The sequence below is a fragment of the Carassius gibelio genome, chromosome A2 (assembly GCF_023724105.1).
Source record: "Carassius gibelio isolate Cgi1373 ecotype wild population from Czech Republic chromosome A2, carGib1.2-hapl.c, whole genome shotgun sequence".
Lineage (NCBI taxonomy): Eukaryota > Metazoa > Chordata > Actinopteri > Cypriniformes > Cyprinidae > Carassius > Carassius gibelio.
The window spans coordinates 11,398,754-11,419,880 of NC_068372.1; the positions used below are offsets into that span (position 1 = coordinate 11,398,754).

The following is a 21,127-nucleotide window of genomic DNA, read 5'->3' on the forward strand; positions in this document are numbered from 1 at the left end:
ATTTTATGCTGGCTCTTGAAAATGATAAAGCTATGAAACTTACTGTGCTTCCTTCAAATGAGGACTTCTACTTATATAAAAAATTATGAAGAGTTAGAATGAAAAATTTTAAAGATATAGTAAAATAACTATTGTATTTTTTATGTTACTTTAATAAATCTCTATGGCAACACCATTTAAGCTATCCTAAACCCATTCACAATTTAACATCTCAGTATATTGGCATCATGTTGAAAAAGGAGTATGGAGTAGTATGAGTAGGAGTATGAATTCATTTGCAGGCTTTATCATAAATCCACAATAAAATTTCTGAGTTCTGTATCAATCTGTGTTGTTGTTTGTTTATTTTTATCTTTTATTTTTCATAGGAAGATAACTTACTCTCATTTTTAATAAATGTGCTTATAAACCAAGGACAAGCTATTTATAGCTGTATTTATAAACTGCTTACTACTGACTATTAATATTGGGACAAGGCTTTATAAAGCATGAACTGACTATTTAATAATGAGTGCAGTTATTATAAAGTGTTATCAATTAATTTGCTAATGTTAACAAATTAGACATTATTTTACAGTGTTATCAAATCCTTAAATGACTCATAAGCATTTGTGAAAGTTCTGCTTGCATTACAGCTTAGTATTGATCTGTGAGCTAAACAGATTTACTGTTACATCTATGAGATTATGTAAATTAAAATAAATATAATGTCACAGGATGTCATAGGTCAGTATCATATGAGTTTGAAATTATTATTTGCAGCACAAATAAGGTTTTTTTAGGATTTTTAAAAATCCCTAAAACTGTCAGAAAAAGGTTAAGGCCTAAGCTATTTCTATGTGAGTGGCTAATTTTATTTTTGTTTTTATAATTGTAATACACAAACTATGAAATTATACAAAATGTATAAAAAGATAAATAAATAAATACGCACACATTAAAAAAGCAGCCAAGTCGAATGAGTTTCCTTTTTTATATAGATTAAAATTGAAGACAGAAGCAAGTGGTAAATGTGGTCACTTTAATATTCAAATCCAGTAGCTCCAGTTTATGTTCACTTGGCTGTTTTCGTTTATAGTCGCCAAGCTATTATGTGTTTTGAAATAATCTTGTCCGTGATGTGTTCGTTCGTACGACGAAAGCCAGAATCCTGCAGCTCGAGAGATAGTCGCGCTTTCAAATAGTCTTGCACACTTAAACAGGTCACAAACACCTGCATTTAGCTCTTGTTGTGTTACAATGGGTTTATTGTGTGCATTTGTGGTAATATTTTATTTAAAAAAGCTCTTAAACAAGAATAAATTCGTTTGTTTTGAGCTCGACACTGTACGCGCTGATCGGAGGCGGTGATTTCAGATAGGCAGCTGCAAATATTTCATTTTCACACAAACAGTTCAAAAACATCTTAATTTAGCTCTTGGTGTGTTCTAATTGGTTGATTGTGTGATATCGCTGTAATAATTTATTTTTAAAAGCTTTAAAACAGGAATAAATTCGTTTTCTCTGAGCTCTTTACTCCAGACGCTCGTGGTCACAGCGGTGATTCATCTCTCCTATTTCTCACATATCTCTGGCCAGAAATAATGTATCCATGAGCCCTGAACCGGTAATAATCAGATATGTTGGTTTAGCTTGTCAGTGTGAATTAAATCTAAGTATTTGTTTGTATTTTTAACCGATTTAAAAGTGAAAGTAAAAGTCCGGGAATTGAACCTGTAGGGGCGCTATTTCTCTCAGACAATGGAAGTCTGAAGCACATATAATCAAACAGAGGGACAGAGTGAGATGAGATGTCTGACAGTTTTTTTAATTTTCTGTTATCCATACAGTGTTGTAAAGTCGTGAAACTATGCATATTTCCTCAGAATGACTTTTTCATCTGTATGAAAAAATTATTTGACGTGTTTGGAAGCTGCAATTTAAAAATACAATAATGATTCCCTTTGTAAGGTCATTTAAAAAAATCACCACGGCAAAACCATTCAAGCTATCCAAAATCCATTCACAATTTAAGTTCCTATCAGAAATACTGATGTGTGTTCAGAGTTTTGTGAAATTCTAAGTATGTTATTTGCCTCAAAATCACCTGAGAAGTATTCCAGTTTGACATGTTGCCACGGCAACAATTTTTTAGATATCAATATCCCCCTTGCAGATTTATATCAGCTGTGTTTTAACATTATTCTGATGAAGTTTGAAGCAAATCGAGTAATAATAAGATGCTGAATTCAAATCATTGTGAAAATGACACACTTCCTTCTGCCAGTTGGTGGCGCTATAACTTTGACTCCTAATAGTCACATATATGCGATCGACATCATACAACGAATAATCTGATGAAGTTTGATTAAAATCAGGAAATGTATGTGGATGGTATTAGACACTTCCTGTTTCTAATTTCTCGCCATAATTTCAACGCCTCGCCACGAGCAAACCATTCGAGATATCAAAAATCCCCTGGCAATTTTTCATCCCCAGTGTCTTGAGATCATGTTGACCGAGTTTGGCGGCAATCGAGAAAAAAACCTATGACAAGTATTTCAAATTCCAGAGCATGCGCTTTTTACATAACTCTAAATAGCTGACTTCCTGTTGGGCGGAGCCTATGACATGCAATACGAAAGTTGTTCGGCACGATGAGATCTATATGTGTACTGAGTTTCATATGAATATGTGCAAGTATGTGTGAGCTATACATCAACATTTCTGACTGTGTTCCAGGGGGCGCCGTAGAGCCCCTGTGCCACGCCCGGGTCCCAGCCTCTGCAGGCTCCTAAAGGCCACAGATTCCAAAGTGTGCGCAAATTTTCAAGAGTTTTTGAGTATGTTAAGGACCCCAAAAGCCCCCACAACTTTGACGAAAAATTTGAATACTAAACCCTAAATAGCCAACTTCCTGTTGGGCGGAGCCCATGATATGCAATACAAAAGTTGTTTGGATTGATGAGATTTATATGTGTACCGAGTTTCATACGTCTACGAGCAAGAATGTATGATATATGGCCCTCCATATTCCAGGGGGCGCTGTAGAGCCCCTGTGCCACGCCCGTGTATCAGTCTCTGCCCGGCCCTAATGGCCGCAGGTTCCAATCTGTGTGCCAATTTTCAAGACTTTTTAAGCATGTTAAGGGCCCCAAAAGCCCCCGAGACGTTGGAAAAAAAAAATAATAATAATAATAATATAGCTGCAAGCAGCAATGTCGGGCTCAAGCCATCAGTGCAACGCCACCCCGGTGGCATCGGGAAAACTGTGCCCAGCGGGCATAAGCATTTACAGTAACCCTCTGACAATCAAGTTTTAAGGGATGCGGCAGTTAAAGGGTTAATCCGACCAATCTAGACTTTGAAATCACATACACAGAACAATATATATATATAACTTTAGTAATACTTTATTTTTATATTTATAAAAAATTTATAAGGTGTGCATTGTAGCTGACACCTATATGAACACATTACAATTGTTTTGTGACTGCAAGTCTTTCTTCTCAAATGCTATTGAGCTTCAAATTTGCATTTGAGCCCATGTGAAAAAGTAGCATAATTTACATATGACTTACAGTTTGTTGTAATAAATATCAAACATTCAAATTAATTGTGCATTATAGCTGTCACCTAGATGAACAATTACAGTTGTTTTTATGACTGTAAGTCATTCTCTTCAAATGCTACTGACATTAGAGAAGTGTATAACAATATCACATGTAACTTTAGAGACCGGCCCTAAATTTGAGACTCTCGAATGTCCAATGTCAAGACAACTTTATGCCTGTTTTTTTTTTCTTTAGTTTTCTTTTCTCTGTGCCGGATTGCTGATGTGCTATACCCAGGCATAGATGTCTATCCATCAATTACGAACATTCAGCCGCAAACATGAGGTGTGAGCGGTCGCGAGCACATATTGGAGAATGGCGCATGTTTTTTTTGTTTTTTTTGAGCAACTGGGATGGTGCCCCCTCTGGGAGTTGGTGCCCTACGAAGACTGCATACTCTGCATATAGGGAGCGGCAGTACTATCTGGAAGATATATTCCTCAAACCATCGTACAAGAGAAGGTGATGCTAATCCTTCAAGAATCGCTCAAAAGCTATTCAAGTGTACAGTTTCCTTTTATTGCATCTTGAAATAAATATTTCTGAATTCTGAATCAAGCTGGGTTGTGTTTATTCATTTATTTTATAAGACAACTGAGACTTTAATCTATTTTGTAATATATGTGCTTTTAAACCAAGAACAATTTATTTATAGATGTATTACTGCTTAATAATGACTATTATTAAGGGAAAAGGCTTTATAATCATGAACTATTTACTAATGCTTAGCTAATGAGTGCAGTTATTATAAAGTGTTACCAATGCATTTACTAATGTTAACAAATTAGACATTATTTTACAGTGTTACCAAATCCTTAAATAATTTATTAGTGTTTTGTAATGATTTTAATTACCTATAAGCATTTGTGAAATAGTTTTGCTTGCATTGCAGCTTTATCTGTCAGTTGAAGAGTTTTACTGTTACATCCATGAGATTAATAAATGTCATGTCACGTCACAGGTTGTCATAGGTCAGTATCAAATGAGTTTGAAATTATTATTTGCAGCACAAATAAGGATTCTTAGGATGTTTTTAAATCCCTAAAACTGTCAGAAAAGGATAAGGCCTAAGAGATTTCTTAACCTGTAATGAAAGGAAAAAACACCACCATTAGCAACAACAAAAACAATAACAATTTAAAATACAGATTTTTTTTTTCCTGATTATTAAAGGGATGATTAGGTCTCTCTCTCTCTCTCTCTCTCTCTCTCTCTGCCAGACAGCCCCTCCCTACAATCCACACACACTGTCAGTCACCAAACATTCACAGTCACCAACCCCCTCACACTCCCCCTCCCTCTCCCCCTCCCTTTCCTCACACAGACAGAGTGGCCAGAGTGAGATCATGTCAGTTGAGAAGTCTGACAGTTTTTTAATTTTCTGTTATCCATACAGTGTTGTAAAGTCGTGAAACTATGCATATTTCCTCAGAATGATTTGATCTTTGTATGAAAAAATGCTTTGAAGTGTTTGGAAGCTGCAATTTAAACATACAAGACAATTAATGTTTCCCTTTTTACTGTCATTTCAAAAAATCACCACGACAAAACCGTTCAAGCTAACCAAAATCCGTTCGCAATTTAAGTTCCTCAATGTTTTTTCTTCATGTTGACAAAGTTTGGTGTGTATAGTGTACTTCCCCTGTGAGGAGTATGCATTAATTCACAACTGTAAAATCTCAAAAATACACATTCAAATCAAAATAGCCGACTTCCTGTTGGTCGTAGCTGATGACTGTGAATTAGAAAGTTGTCCGTCTTGAAAAGAACAATTTATGTACCAAGTTTGGTGTCTGTAGCTAAAACTAACCCCCCCACTTTTGACAAAAGGTGGCGCTATAGAGTGCCTCCTTCACGCCCTTTTAAAAGCTTTTGCCATTGTCTAGCTATCACTAATACTGATATGTGTTTTGAGTTTCATGTAAATCTGAGCTAGTTATCTGCCTAAAAATCACCAGAACAGAACATTCAAGTTTGACACGTTGCCATAGCAACACTATATTAGATATAAATATCCCCACAACAGATTTTCTTCGGCCGTGTTTTGTCATTATTCTGATGAAGTTTGAAGCAAATCAAGTAAAAATAAGATGCTGAATTCAAAGCGTTTTGAAAATGATTCACTTCCTGCTGCCAGTTGGTGGCGCTATAACTTTGACTCCTAATAGTCACATATATATGATCGGTATCATACAATGAACAAACCAATTAAGTTTGATCAAATTCAGGAAATGTATGTGGATGTTATTAGACATTTCCTGTTTCTCATTTCTCGCCATAATTTCAACGCCTCGCCACGGGCAAACCGTTCGAGATATCAAAAATCTCTTCGCAATTTAGCATCCCCAATGTCTTGAGATCGTGTTCACCGAGTTTGGTGGTGAACGGGTGGAGTTCCTCAGAGGAGTATATCAAATTCCAGAGCATGTGTTTTTCATAAAACCCTAAATAGCCAACTTCCTGTTGGGCGGAGCTTATGACATGCAGTGTGAAAGTTGTTTGGTTTGATGAGTTATATATATGTACCAAGTTTCATATGTATACGTGCAAGTATGCATCATATATGGCCCTCAGTACTACAGGGGGCGCTGTAGAGCCTCTGTGCCACGCCCGTGTATCAGACTCTGCCCGGCCCTAATGGCCGCAGGTTCCAAGGTGTGTGGCAATTTTCAAGAGTTTTTGAGCATGTTAAGGGCCCCAAAAGCCCCCGAAACCTTGAAGAAAAATAATAATAAATATAGCTGCAAGCAGCGATGGCGGGCTCAAGCCACCAATGCCATCACCACCCCGGTGGCATCAGGTAAACTGTGCCCAGCGGGCACATGCATTCACAATATCCCTCTGGCAGTGAGGTTTTAAAGGATAGAGGGGAGCGTAGAGGGGAGCGTGCATTTGCAGTGGCTGGGCCACGACTCTGGAATACCCTGCCTTTAGAGATCAGACTGGCCCCTTCCTTGTCTATTTTTAAATCTTTGCTAAAAACTTTTTTATTTTCCTTAGTGTACTGACTACTGTGTTATGCTACATTTTGAAATGGGTGGTTTTAAATTTTTTGTCTGGTCTATTTTTATGTATGTGTAATATTCTTGCTCTTATGTTAAAGCACTTTGGTCAGCCAGGAGGCTGTTGTAAATGCGCTATACAAATAAATTGAACTTGAACTAGAACTTGAACTTGATATGGCAGTTAAAGGGTTAATCCGAATCATCTAGACTTTAAAATCACATTCACAGAACAATATATATATATATATATATATATATATATATATATATATATATATATATATATATATATATATATAACTTTAGTAACACTTTACAATAAGATTTCATTTATAAACATTATGTTTACATGAACAATATTTATATAGCATTCATTCATGTCAGTTAATATTCCAAACTTAAACATTAAAACATTGTTTTATTGTGATTTTTTTCCAAGCACATTTTACCAATTCCAAACCATATCAATCTTAATAACTACCATTATTTTTTATTTAATCATTTATGAGTGCTATACAATAGTCCAGGAAAGCTGGAAGAGAAAAACAGGTCAAGAAGAACTGACAAAAGAATTGCAAAAGAATTAGGAATTAATGTGAAGATTAATTTTTAGTCAATTCTGCAAGACAGACTTTCAGGAAAGGAGGTGGAATAAAAATGAGCTCCTAAATCTTAATCCCAGATTCTGGAAGATATATTCCTCAAACCATCGGACAAGAGAAGGTGGTGCTGGTCCTTCACGAGTCACTCTAATCTGTTCATTAAGCCTATATATAAAGTCTTAATATATAGTATTTCACAATACTTCATGGTATTCTAATTAAATAATTTTTTGGAATCTTAGATCTCTCAGAACCTGACACATTGTAATTCTGAGACTCCAGGAAAGTGTCAGTTCTGTAAAATGTTGGCGCTGGAGACTAAATGCTCACTGATAGTTTCACACCTAATTCACTTAAAACACACACAAACACACACACACAGTGACAGAGGGACAGAGTGACATCAGATGTATGTTTTTTAATTTTCTGTCATCCATATAATGTTGTATAGTCATGAAACTATGCATATTTCCTCAGAATGACTTTTCTTCTATGTGTACATTTTTTTGAAGTGTTTAGAAGCTGCACTTTTTTTTACTGGTTCCTTTTTTACTATTATTTCAAAAAATCACCACGACAAAACCATTCAAGCTATCCAAAATTCATTCACACCTGTTCTGTAAGATAAATTCTTTAAACAGTGGTAAAAGAGGATGTGGTGCTGAACCTTCAAGAGTCACTTAAAACGTATCTGTCCATAAAGCCTATTAAGAATTATTCTTAATATACAGTTCACAATACTTCAGCTTGTTATTCTAATTAAGTGAGGGTCATTTTATCAGTAAAATTCCTAAAATACATATTATTTTATTTGAAAGATTTCTATAAATTATTTAAATCATACTCGTTTCTCCAATAATTATTTAAAAGTAATCCTATAGCTCCCTCTGGTGGCCATTATAGGTACTAAGAATTGCAAGCTTGATTTATAAGTTATGATAGTTTTAATTTTATGCTGGCTCTTGAAAATGATAAAGCTATGAAACTTACTGTGCTTCCTTCAAATGAGGACTTCTACTTATATAAAAAATTATGAAGAGTTAGAATGAAACATTTTAAAGATATAGTAAAATAACTATTGTATTTTTTTATGTTACTTTAATAAATCTCTATGGCAACACCATTTAAGCTATCCTAAACCCATTCACAATTTAACATCTCAGTATATTGGCATCATGTTGAAAAAGGAGTATGGAGTAGTATGAGGAGGAGTATGAATTCATTTACAGGCTGATTTTATCATAAATCCACAATAAAATTTCTGAGTTCTGTATCAATCTGTGTTGTTGTTGTTTGTTTATTTTTATCTTTTATTTTTCATAGGAAGATAACTGACCCTTTACTCTCCTTTTTAATAAATGTGCTTATAAACCAAGGACAAGCTATTTATAGCTGTATTTATAAACTGCTTACTACTGACTATTGATATTGGGACAAGGCTTTATAAAGCATGAACTGACTATTTAATAATGAGTGCAGTTATTATAAAGTGTTATCAATGAATTTGCTAATGTTAACAAATTAGACATTATTTTACAGTGTTATCAAATCCTTAAATGACTCATAAGCATTTGTGAAAGTTCTGCTTGCATTACAGCTTAGTATTGATCTGTGAGCTGAACAGATTTACTGTTACATCCATGAGATTATGTAAATTCAAATAAATATAATGTCACAGGATGTCATAGGTCAGTATCAAATGAGTTTGAAATTATTATTTGCAGCACAAATAAGTTTTTTTTTAGGATTTTTAAAAATCCCTAAAACTGTCAGAAAAAGGTTAAGGCCTAAGCTATTTCTATGTGAGTGGCTAATTTTATTTTTGTTTTTATAATTGTAATACACAAACTATGAAATTATACAAAATGTATAAAAAGATAAATAAATAAATACGCACACATTAAAAAAGCAGCCAAGTCGAATGAGTTTCCTTTTTTATATAGATTAAAATTGAAGACAGAAGCAAGTGGTAAATGTGGTCACTTTAATATTCAAATACAGTAGATCCAGTTTATGTTCACGTGGCTGTTTTCGTTTATATTCGCCAAGCTATTATGTGTTTTGAAATAATCTTGTCCGTGATGTGTTCGTTCTTACGACGAAAGGCAGAATCCTGCAGCTCGAGAGATATATGTTATTCTGCCAGTCGCGCTTTCAAATAGTCTTGCACACTTAAACAGGTCACAAACACCTGCATTTAGCTCTTGTTGTGTTACAATGGGTTTATTGTGTGCATTTGTGGTAATATTTTATTTAAAAAAGCTCTTAAACAAGAATAAATTCGTTTGTTTTGAGCTCGACACTGTACGCGCTGATCGGAGCGGTGATTTCAGATAGGCAAGCCACAAATATTTCATTTTCACACAAACAGTTCAAAAACATCTGAATTTAGCTCTTGGTGTGTTCTAATTGGTTGATTGTGTGATATCGCTGTAATAATTTATTTTTAAAAGCTTTAAAACAGGAATAAATTCGTTTTCTCTGAGCTCTTTACTCCAGACGCTCGTGATCACAGCGGTGATTCATCTCTCCTATTTCTCACGTATCTCTGGCCAGAAATAATTTATCCATGAGCCCTGAACCGGTAATAATCAGATATGTTGGTTTAGCTTGTCAGTGTGAATTAAATCTAAGTATTTGTTTGTATTTTTAACCGATTTAAAAGTGAAAGTAAAAGTTCGGGAATTGAACCTGTAGGGGCGCAATTTCTCTCAGACAATGGAAGTCTGAAACACATATACTCAAACAGAGGGACAGAGTGAGATGAGATGTCTGACAGTTTTTTAATTTTCTGTTATCCATACAGTGTTGTAAAGTCGTTAAACTATGCATATTTCCTCAGAATGACTTTTTCATCTGTATGAAAAAATTCTTTGACGTGTTTGGAAGCTGCAATTTAAAAATACAATAATGATTCCCTTTGTAAGGTCATTTAAAAAAATCACCACGGCAAAACCATTCAAGCTATCCAAAATCCATTCACAATTTAAGTTCCTATCAGAAATACTGATGTGTGTTCAGAATTTTGTGAAATTCTAAGTATGTTATTTGCCTCAAAATCACCTGAGAAGTATTCCAGTTTGACATGTTGCCACGCCAACAATTTTTTAGATATCAATATCCCCCTTGCAGATTTATATCGGCTGTGTTTTAACATTATTCTGATGAAGTTTGAAGCAAATCGAGTAATAATAAGATGCTGAATTCAAATCATTTTGAAAATGACACACTTCCTTCTGCCAGTTGGTGGCGCTATAACTTTGACTCCTAATAGTCACATATATGCGATCGACATCATACAACGAATAATCTGATGAAGTTTGATTAAAATCAGGAAATGTATGTGGACGGTATTAGACACTTCCTGTTTCTCATTTCTCGCCATAATTTCAACGCCTCGCCACGAGCAAACCGTTCGAGATATCAAAAATCCCCTGGCAATTTTTCATCCCCAGTGTCTTGAGATCATGTTGACCGAGTTTGGCGACAATCGAGAAAAAAACCTATGACAAGTATTTCAAATTCCAGAGCATGCGCTTTTTACATAACTCTAAATAGCTGACTTCCTGATGGGCGGAGCCTATGACATGCAATACGAAAGTTGTTTGGCACGATGAGATCTATATGTGTACTGAGTTTCATATGAATATGTGCAAGTATGTGTGAGCTATACATCAACATTTCTGACTGTGTTCCAGGGGGCGCCGTAGAGCCCCTGTGCCACGCCCGGGTCCCAGCCTCTGCAGGCTCCTAAAGGCCACAGATTCCAAAGTGTGCGCAAATTTTCAAGAGTTTTTGAGTATGTTAAGGACCCCAAAAGCCCCCACAACTTTGACGAAAAATTTGAATACTAAACCCTAAATAGCCAACTTCCTGTTGGGCGGAGCCTATGATATGCAATACAAAAGTTGTTTGGATTGATGAGATTTATATGTGTACCGAGTTTCATACGTCTACGAGCAAGAATGTATGATATATGGCCCTCCATATTCCAGGGGGCGCTGTAGAGCCCCTGTGCCACGCCCGTGTATCAGTCTCTGCCCGGCCCTAATGGCCGCAGGTTCCAATCTGTGTGCCAATTTTCAAGACTTTTTAAGCACGTTAAGGGCCCCAAAAGCCCCCGAGACGTTGGAAAAAAAAAAAAATAATAATAATAATAATAATAATAATAATAATAATAAAAAATAATCCTAAGGAAAACAATAGGCCTCTCGCCCTTTGGGCTTGAGCCCTAATAATAATAATAACAAATAATCCTAAGGAAAACAATAGGGCTCTCGCCCTCCAGGCTTGAGCCCTAAATAATAATAATTAAAGCTGCAAGCAGCGATGAACGGGCCCTCGCACCCGGGCTCACCACCATCGTGTGGCTTTAGTAAAAAGGTCAACGTTGAGAAATATGCATTTAAACTCATAAATATAAGTGCAATATATCAAAGTTTATTCCATATGTGTGCCAATCTTCCTGTTGCCAGCAGGTGGCGCTATCGTTATAATGGAATATTGGCCTTCAGATGTGTTCAAGCCAGGACCCTTATCACACATGTGAAGTTTGGGCAAGATCGGACATTTTATGCCTGAGTTATAACATCTTTTATTCCCATGGCGAGACATCGAACTTCGTCATGGCGACATGGACATGCCTTTTAACAAAAATTCAAGATCTTCACAACTAAACATCACACAGGTCTTTAGATTAGACTGACCACAAAAAAGACATTGATGTCATAAAATTTCTAGGAGTAGTTTGTCACAGTGTAAAATATGTCACTTCCAGTTGCCAATAGGTGGCGCTATGACTATAACTGAATATTGGCATGTAGATCTGTTCAGGTGAAGAGTCTTAACAAAAATGTGAAGTTTGGAGCGGATTGGACATTGTATGTCTGAGTTATAGCACCATCATTTTTCACGGCGAATCATCGAAATTTGTCAGGCCGCCATGGACACGCCCTTTAACGAAACCTCAATTCCTTCGCAATTTAACATGGCAAAGGGCTTTAGATTACACTGACCAAGTTTGGTGTTGATCTGAATAAATCTCTAGGAGGAGTTCGTTAAAATACAACCCCTGAAAATGACAAAAACAACACCAATTTTGCAGGGAAAATTAAAAATAACCGACTTCCTGTTGGGATTCGGATTTCGTACCAAGAGACTTTTTTGTAGCTATTGGTGTGTTACATATGTTTACCGATTTTCGTACATGTATATGACATGTAGCTCGAGGCGCACTCCATTGAAAATGTATAGGTGGCGCTATCGAGCCATTTTGCCACACCCAATGGAATATTAGCCTCCAGATGTGTTCAGGTCAGTACTCTTATCAAACATTTGAAGTCTGGGCAAGATCTGATATTTTATGACTGAGTTACAGCAACTTCTACTCCCATGGCGAGACATCGAACTTTGACATGGCGCCATGGACACGCCCTTTAACAAAAACTCAAGATCTTCTCATTTTAACATCGTACAGGCCTTTAGATTAGACTGACGACAAAAAAGACATTGATGTCAAAAATTTCTAGGAGTAGTTTGTCGCAGCTTAAAATATGTAACTTCCTGTTGCCAATAGGTGGCGCTATGACTATAACTGAATATTGTCGTGTCAAACTGTTCAGGACAGGAGTCTCATCCAACATGTGAAGTTTGGGGCAGATTGGTCATTGTATGTCTGAGTTATAGCAACTTCCTGTTTCATGGCGAATCATCGAAATTCGCCAGGCCGCCACACACAGGCCCTTCAACGAAAACTCAAAAGCTTCGCAATTTAACATCGCAAAGGACTTTAGATTAGGCATACCAAATTTGGTGTTGATCTGAATTAATCTCTAGGAGGAGTTCGTTAAAATACAACGCATGGAAATGACAAAAATGACACAAAATTTGCTCATAATATTTGAAATAACCGACTTCCTGTTGGGTTTCGGATTTTGCTCCAAGAGACTTTTTTGTAGGTATTGGAGAGTTACATGTGTATACCGATTTTCATACATGTACATGAAACGTAGCTCGAGGCGCACACCGTTGAACGTGTATAGGTGGCGCTGTTGAGCCATTTTGGCACACCCACTTCTGAAACCCATATCAGACGTAAATTTTCGCCAGTTCTGAGGTGTGTGCAAAGTTTCATGACTTTTCGAGCATGTTTAGGCCCTCAAAAATGCGATTCATCTTAGAGAAGAAGAATAATAATAATTAAAGCTGCAAGCAGCGATGAACGGGCCCTCGCACCCGGGCTCACCGCCATCGTGTGGCTTTAGTAAAAAGGTGAAGGTTGAGAAATATGCATTTAAACTCATAAATATAAGTGCAATATATCAAAGTTTATTCCATATGTGTCCCAATCTTCCTGTTGCCAGCAGGTGGCGCTATCGTTATAATGGAATATTGGCCTTCAGATGTGTTCAAGCCAGGACCCTTATCACACATGTGAAGTTTGGGCAAGATCGGACATTTTATGCCGGAGTTATAACATCTTTTATTCCCATGGCGAGACATCGAACTTCGTCATGGCGCCATGGACACGCCTTTTAACAAAAACTCAAGATCTTCACAACTAAACATCACACACGTCTTTAGATTAGACTGACCACAAAAAAGACATTGATGTCATAAAATTTCTAGGAGTAGTTTGTCACAGTGTAAAATTTGTCACTTCCTGTTGCCAATAGGTGGCGCTATGACTATAACTGAATATTGGCATGTAGATCTGTTCAGGTCAAGAGTCTTATCAAACATGTGAAGTTTGGGGCAGATTGGACATTGTATGTCTGAGTTATAGCACCATCCTTTTTCATGGCGAATCATCGAAATTTGTCAGGCCGCCATGGACACGCCCTTTAACGAAACCTCAATTCCTTCGCAATTTAACATCGCAAAGGGCTTTAGATTACACTGACCAAGTTTGGTGCTGATCTGAATAAATCTCTAGGAGGAGTTCGTTAAAATACAACCCCTGAAAATGACAAAAACAACACCAATTTTGCAGGGAAAATTAAAAATAACCGACTTCCTGTTTGGATTCGGATTTTGTACCAAGAGACTTTTTTGTAGGTATTGGTGAGTTACATGTGTGTACCAATTTTTGTACATGTACGTGAAACATAGCTCGAGGCGCACTCCGTTGAAAGTGTATAGGTGGCGCTATCGAGCCATTCTGCCACACCCGGTGGAATATTGGCCTGGAGATCTGTTCAGGTCAGGACTCTTATCACACATGTGAAGTTTGGGGAAGATCGGACATTTTATGCCTGAGTTATAACATGTTTTATTCCCATAGCGAGACATCGAACATCGTCATGGCACCATGGATACGCCTTTTAACAAAAACTCAAGATCTTCACAACTGAACATCGCACAGGCCTTTAGACTAGGCTGACCTCAAAAAAGACATTGATGTCAAAAAATTTCTAGGAGTAGTTCGTCGCAGCGTAAAATATGTCACTTCCTGTTGCCAATAGGTGGCGCTATGACTAAAACTGAATATGGGCATGTCAATCTGTTCAGGTTCAGAGTCTTATCAAACATGTGAAGTTTGGGTCAGATTAGACATTGTATGTCTGAGTTATAGCAACTTCATTTTTCATGGCGAATCATCGAAATTCGCCAGGCCGCCACGGACACGAACTTGAACGAAAACTCAAGATCTTCGCAATTTAACATCGCAAAGGCCTTTAGATTAGGCATACCAAATTTGGTGTTGATCTGAATTAATCTCTAGGAGGAGTTCGTTAAAATACAACGCATGGAAATGGCAAAAATGACAAAAAATTTGCTTATGAAATAAAAAATATCTGACTTCCTGTTGGGTTTAGAATTTCGCTCCAAGAGTCTTTTTTGTAGGTCTTGGTGTGTTACATGTGTGTACCGATTTTCATACATGTGCGTGAAACGTAGCTCGAAGCGCACACCGCTGAACGTGTATAGGTGGCGCTATCGAGCCATTTTGCCACGCCCACTTCTGAAACCCATATCAGACGTACATTTTCGCCAGTTCAGAGGTGTGTGCAAATTTTCCTGACTTTTTGAGTATGTTTAGGCCTTCAAAAAGGCGATTCATTTGGCACCGTAGTAATAATAATAATAAATATAGCTGCAAGCAGCGATGGCGGGCTCAAGCCACCAATGCCATCGCCACCCCGGTGGCATCAGGTAAACTGTGCCCAGCGGGCACATGCATTTACAATATCCCTCTGGCAGTGAGGTTTTAAAGGATATGGCAGTTAAAGGGTTAATCCGAATCATCTAGACTTTAAAATCACATTCACAGAACCATATCAATCTTAATAACTACCATTATTTTTTTATTTAATCATTTATGAGTGCTATACAATAGTCCAGGAAAGCTGGAAGAGAAAAACAGGTCAAGAAGAACTGACAAAAGAATTGCAAAATAATTAGGAATTAATGTGAAGATTAATTTTTAGTCAATTCTGCAAGACAGACTTTCAGGAAAGGAGGTGGAATAAAAATGAGCTCCTCAATCTTAATCCCGGATTCTGGAAGATTTATTCCTCAAACCATCAGACAAGAGGAGATGGTGCTGGTCCTTCACGAGTCACTCTAATCTGTTCATTAAGCCTATATATAAAGTCTTAATATATAGTATTTCACAATACTTCATGGTATTCTAATTAAATAATTTTTTGGAATCTTAGATCTCTCGGAACCTGACACATTGTAATTCTGAGACTCCAGGAAAGTGGCAGTTCTGTAAAATGTTGGCGCTGGAGACTAAATGCTCCATGATAGTTTCACACCTAATTCACTTAACACACACACAAACACACACACCCACACACACACACACATTAACCACAGTGACAGAGGGACAGAGTGACATCAGATGAATGATAGTTTTTTAATTTTCTATCATCCATGTAATGTTGTATAGTCATGAAACTATGCATATTTCCTCAGAATGACTTGTATTCTAAGTGTACATTTTTTTGAAGTGTTTAGAAGCTGCACTTTAAAAAAATAAAAGACATTTACTGGTTACTTTTTTACTGTTATTTCAAAAAATCACCACGACAAAACCATTCAAGCTATCCAAAATTCATTCGCACCTGTTCTGTAAGATAAATTCTTTAAACAGTGGTAAAAGAGGATGTGGTGCTGAACCTTCAAGAGTCACTCAAAACGTATCTGTCCATAAAGCTTATAAAGAATTATTCTTAATATACAGTTCACAATACTTCAGCTTGTTATTCTAATTAAGTGAGGGTCATTTTATCAGTAAAATACATAAAATACATATTATTTTTCTTTGAAAGATTTCTATAAATTATTTAAATCATACTTGTTTCTACAATAATTATTTAAAAGTAATCCTATAGCTCCATCTGGTGGCCATTATTGGTACTAAGAATTGCAAGCTTGATTTATAAGTTATGATAGTTTTAATTTTATGCTGGCTTTTGAAAATGATAAAGCTATGAAACTTACTGTGCTTCCTTCAAATGAAGACTTCTACGTATATAAAAAATTGTTGGAATGAAAAATTTTAAAGATATAGTAAAATAACGATTGTATTTTTTTATGTTACTTTAATAAATCGCTATGGCCACACCATTTAAGGTATCCTAAACCCATTCGCAATTTAACATCTTCAGTATATTAGCTTCATGTTGAAAAAGTTTGGTGTGAACTACTTGTGTCTTCTTGGAGGAGTATGAATTCATTTACAGGCTGATTTTATCATAAATCCACAATAAAATTTCTGAGTTCTGTATCAATCTGTGTTGTTGTTTGTTTATTTTTATTTTTTTATTTTTCATAGGAAGATAACTGACCCTTTACTCTCCTTTTTAATAAATGTGCTTATAAACCAAGAACAAGCTTTTTATAGCTGTATTTATAAACTGCTTACTACTGACTATTAATGTTGGGACAAGGCTTTATAAATCATGAACTGAATATTTACTTTTTGAGTTTGAAATTATTATTTGCAGCACAAATAAGGTTTTTTAGGATTTTTAAAAATCCCTAAAACTGTCAGAAAAGGATAAGGCCTATAAGATTTCTATGTGAGTGGCTAAATTTATTTGTTTTTATAACTATAATGCATAAACTATGAAATTATACAAAATGTATAAAAAAGTACAACAGTTATTGTTTTCCAATGTTTTTTATTTATTTAATTTTTTTTTTTTTTTATTTACATTTCAAAAAATTAGCCTACTGCAATCATTGTAAACAGCTTGAATAAAACCTGTCAATATTTATTATAGACCACTGTAACTGTGTATAATCTAACAAACAAGTTTATTATGAAAATAAAAGTGTGTACACCAGATAAATTGGACGATAAAGAAATTGCTAACAATAGTATAATAGAGCATGTTTTAGGTTTTTAGGCGTTTAGATGCAGAAATGGACAAATCAAATGTAAAATAAAATGTAATTGATTTAATTAAATATAGATTAATTCTTGTTAGAGCAAAATAATAAATAAATAAATAAATACGTACACACATTAAAAAAAGCAGCCAAGATGAATGAGTTTCATTTTTTATATAGATTAAAATTGAAGACAGAAGCAGCTGGTATATGCGGTCACTTTAATATTCAAATCCAGTAGATCCACTTCAGATTTAAACTCAACAGTTTATGTTCACGTGGCTGTTTTCGTTTATATTCGCCAAGCTATTATGTATTTTGAAATAATCTTGTCCGTGATGTGTTCGTTCGTACGACCAGAGGCAGAATCCTGCAGCTCGAGAGATATATGTTATTCTGCCAGTCGCGCTTTCAAATAGTCTTGCACACTTAAACAGGTCACAAACACCTGCATTTACCTCTTGTTGTGTTACAGTGGGTTTATTGTGTGCATTTGTGGTAATATTTTATTTAAAAAAAACTCTTAAACAAGAATAAATTCGTTTGTTTTGAGCTCGACACTGTACGCGCTGATCGGAGGCGGTGGTTTCAGATAGGCAGCCACAAATATTTAATTTTCACACAAACAGTTCAAAAACATCTTAATTTAGCTCTTGGTGTGTTCTAATTGGTTGATTGTGTGATATCGCTGTAATAATTTATTTTTAAAAGCTTTAAAACAGGAATAAATTCGTTTTTTTCTGAGCTCTTTACTCCAGACGCTCGTGGTCACAGCGGTGATTCATCTCTCCTATTTCTCACGTATCTCTGACCAGAAATAATTTATCCATGAGCCCTGAACCGGTAATAATCAGATATGTTGGTTTAGCTTGTCAGTGTGAATTAAATCTAAGTATTTATTTGTATTTTTAACCGATTTAAAAGTGAAAGTAAAAGTTCGGGAATTGAACCTGTAGGGGCGCAATTTCTCTCAGACAATGGAAGTCTGAAGCACATACACTCAAACTGAGGGACAGAGTGAGATGAGATGTCTGACAGTTTTTTAGTTTTCTGTTATCCATACAGTGTTGTAAAGTCGTGAAACTATGCATATTTCCTCAGAATGACTTTTTCATCTGTATGAAAAAATTCTTTGACGTGTTTGGAAGCTGCAATTTAAAAATACAATAATGATTCCCTTTGTAAGGTCATTTAAAAAAATCACCACGGCAAAACCATTCAAGCTATCCAAAATCCATTCACAATTTAAGTTCCTATCAGAAATACTGATGTGTGTTCAGAGTTTTGTGAAATTCTAAGTATGTTATTTGCCTCAAAATCACCTGAGAAGTATTCCAGCTTGACATGTTGCCACGCCAACAATTTTTTAGATATCAATATCCCCCTTGCAGATTTATATCGGCTGTGTTTTAACATTATTCTGATGAAGTTTGAAGCAAATCGAGTAATAATAAGATGCTGAATTCAAATCATTTTGAAAATGACACACTTCCTTCTGCCAGTTGGTGGCGCTATAACTTTGACTCCTAATAGTCACATATATGCGATCGACATCATACAACGAATAATCTGATGAAGTTTGATTAAAATCAGGAAATGTATGTGGACGGTATTAGACACTTCCTGTTTCTCATTTCTCGCCATAATTTCAACGCCTCGCCACGAGCAAACCGTTCGAGATATCAAAAATCCCCTGGCAATTTTTCATCCCCAGTGTCTTGAGATCATGTTGACCGAGTTTGGCGGCAATCGAGAAAAAAACCTATAACAAGTATTTCAAATTCCAGAGCATGCGCTTTTTACATAACTCTAAATAGCTGACTTCCTGTTGGGTGGAACCTATGACATGCAATACGAAAGTTGTTCGGCACGATGAGATCTATATGTGTACTGAGTTTCATATGAATATGTGCAAGTATGTGTGAGCTATACATCAACATTTCTGACTGTGTTCCAGGGGGCGCCGTAGAGCCCCTGTGCCACGCCCGGGTCCCAGCCTCTGCAGGCTCCTAAAGGCCACAGTTTCCAAAGTGTGCGCAAATTTTCAAGAGTTTTTGAGTATGTTAAGGACCCCAAAAGCCCCCACAACTTTGACGAAAAATTTGAATACTAAACCCTAAATAGCCAACTTCCTGTTGGGCGGAGCCTATGATATGCAATACAAAAGTTGTTTGGATTGATGAGATTTATATGTGTACCGAGATTCATACGTCTACGAGCAAGAATGTATGATATATGGCCCTCCATATTCCAGGGGGCGCTGTAGAGCCCCTGTGCCACGCCTGTGTATCAGTCTCTGCCCGGCCCTAATGGCCGCAGGTTCCAATCTGTGTGCCAATTTTCAAGACTTTTTAAGCACGTTAAGGGCCCCAAAAGCCCCCGAGACGTTGGAAAAAAATAATAATAATAATAATAATAAAAAATAATCCTAAGGAAAACAATAGGCCTCTCGCCCTTTGGGCTTGAGCCCTAATAATATAGCTGCAAGCAGCGATGGCGGGCTCAAGCCGTCAGTGCAACACCACCCCGGTGGCATCGGGAAAACTGTGCCCAGCGGGCATAAGCATTTACAGTAACCCTCTGGCAATCAAATTTTAAGGGATATGGCAGTTAAAGGGTTAATCTGACCCGTCTAGACTAGACTTTTCTCTAAATTTGAGACTCTCGAATGTCCAATGTCAAGCCAACTTTATGCCTGTTTTTGTTTTGTTTTTTACTTTATTTTTCTTTTCTCTGTGCCGGATTGCTGATGTCTTTTACCCGGGCATAGATGTCCATCCATCAATTACGAACATTCATCCGCAAATGTCCGAGCGGTCGCGAGCGCGGATGGGAGAATGGCGCATGTTTTTTTTTTTTTTGAGCTACTGGGATGGTGCCCCCTCTGGGAGTTGGTGCCCTACGAAGACTGCGTATTCTGCATATAGGGAGCGGCGGTACTATCTGGAAGAAATATTCCTCAAACCGTCGTACAAGAGGAGGTGATGCTAGTACTTCAAGAATCTCTCAAAACCTATCTGTTCATAAAGCCTATATATAAAGTCTTAATATAGTATTCCACAATATGTTGTGCTATTCTAATATTATTGTGGTTTTTTATTGACATTGTTTTTTGCTGTTATTTTTTGTTTTAATATTGTTACTGTTGTTACTTGTTGTACGGTGACCTTGAGTGGTTTGAAAGGCGCCTTAAATAAAATGCATTATTATTATTATTATTATTATTATTATTAGCTGTACACTTGATAAAAAAAATTAAATATTAACTTATGCAATTGTATATATATATATATATATATATATATATATATATATATATATATATATATATATATATATATATATATATAGTGTACAGTTTTCTTTTATTGCATCTTGAAATAAATGTTTCTGAGTTCTGTGTTTGTTTGTTTTTTTTATTTTTTTTTAGGAAGATTACAGCCTTTAATCTCCTCAAAATAAATGTGCATATAAACCATGAACAATTTAATTATAGCTGTATTTATAAAATGCTTACTAATGACTATTAATTTTGGGAGTAGGCTAGCAACAGTTGATGTTGAGGCCTAAGATATTTCTTAAG

The 21,127-nt window shown here is 36.1% G+C and overlaps 1 long non-coding RNA gene across 1 annotated transcript; it reads right to left on the reverse strand.

Annotated features, from left to right (window-relative positions):
- Positions 1–1,178: 1,178 nt before the first annotated feature.
- Positions 1,179–20,087, reverse strand: LOC128026579 (uncharacterized). The gene is made up of 3 exons (XR_008186468.1): positions 19,384–20,087; positions 10,264–10,780; positions 1,179–2,086 (listed from the first exon to the last, which is right to left on the reverse strand). It is a non-coding gene; the product is annotated as an uncharacterized LOC128026579 (long non-coding RNA).
- Between the last annotated feature and the right edge of the window lie 1,040 nt (positions 20,088–21,127).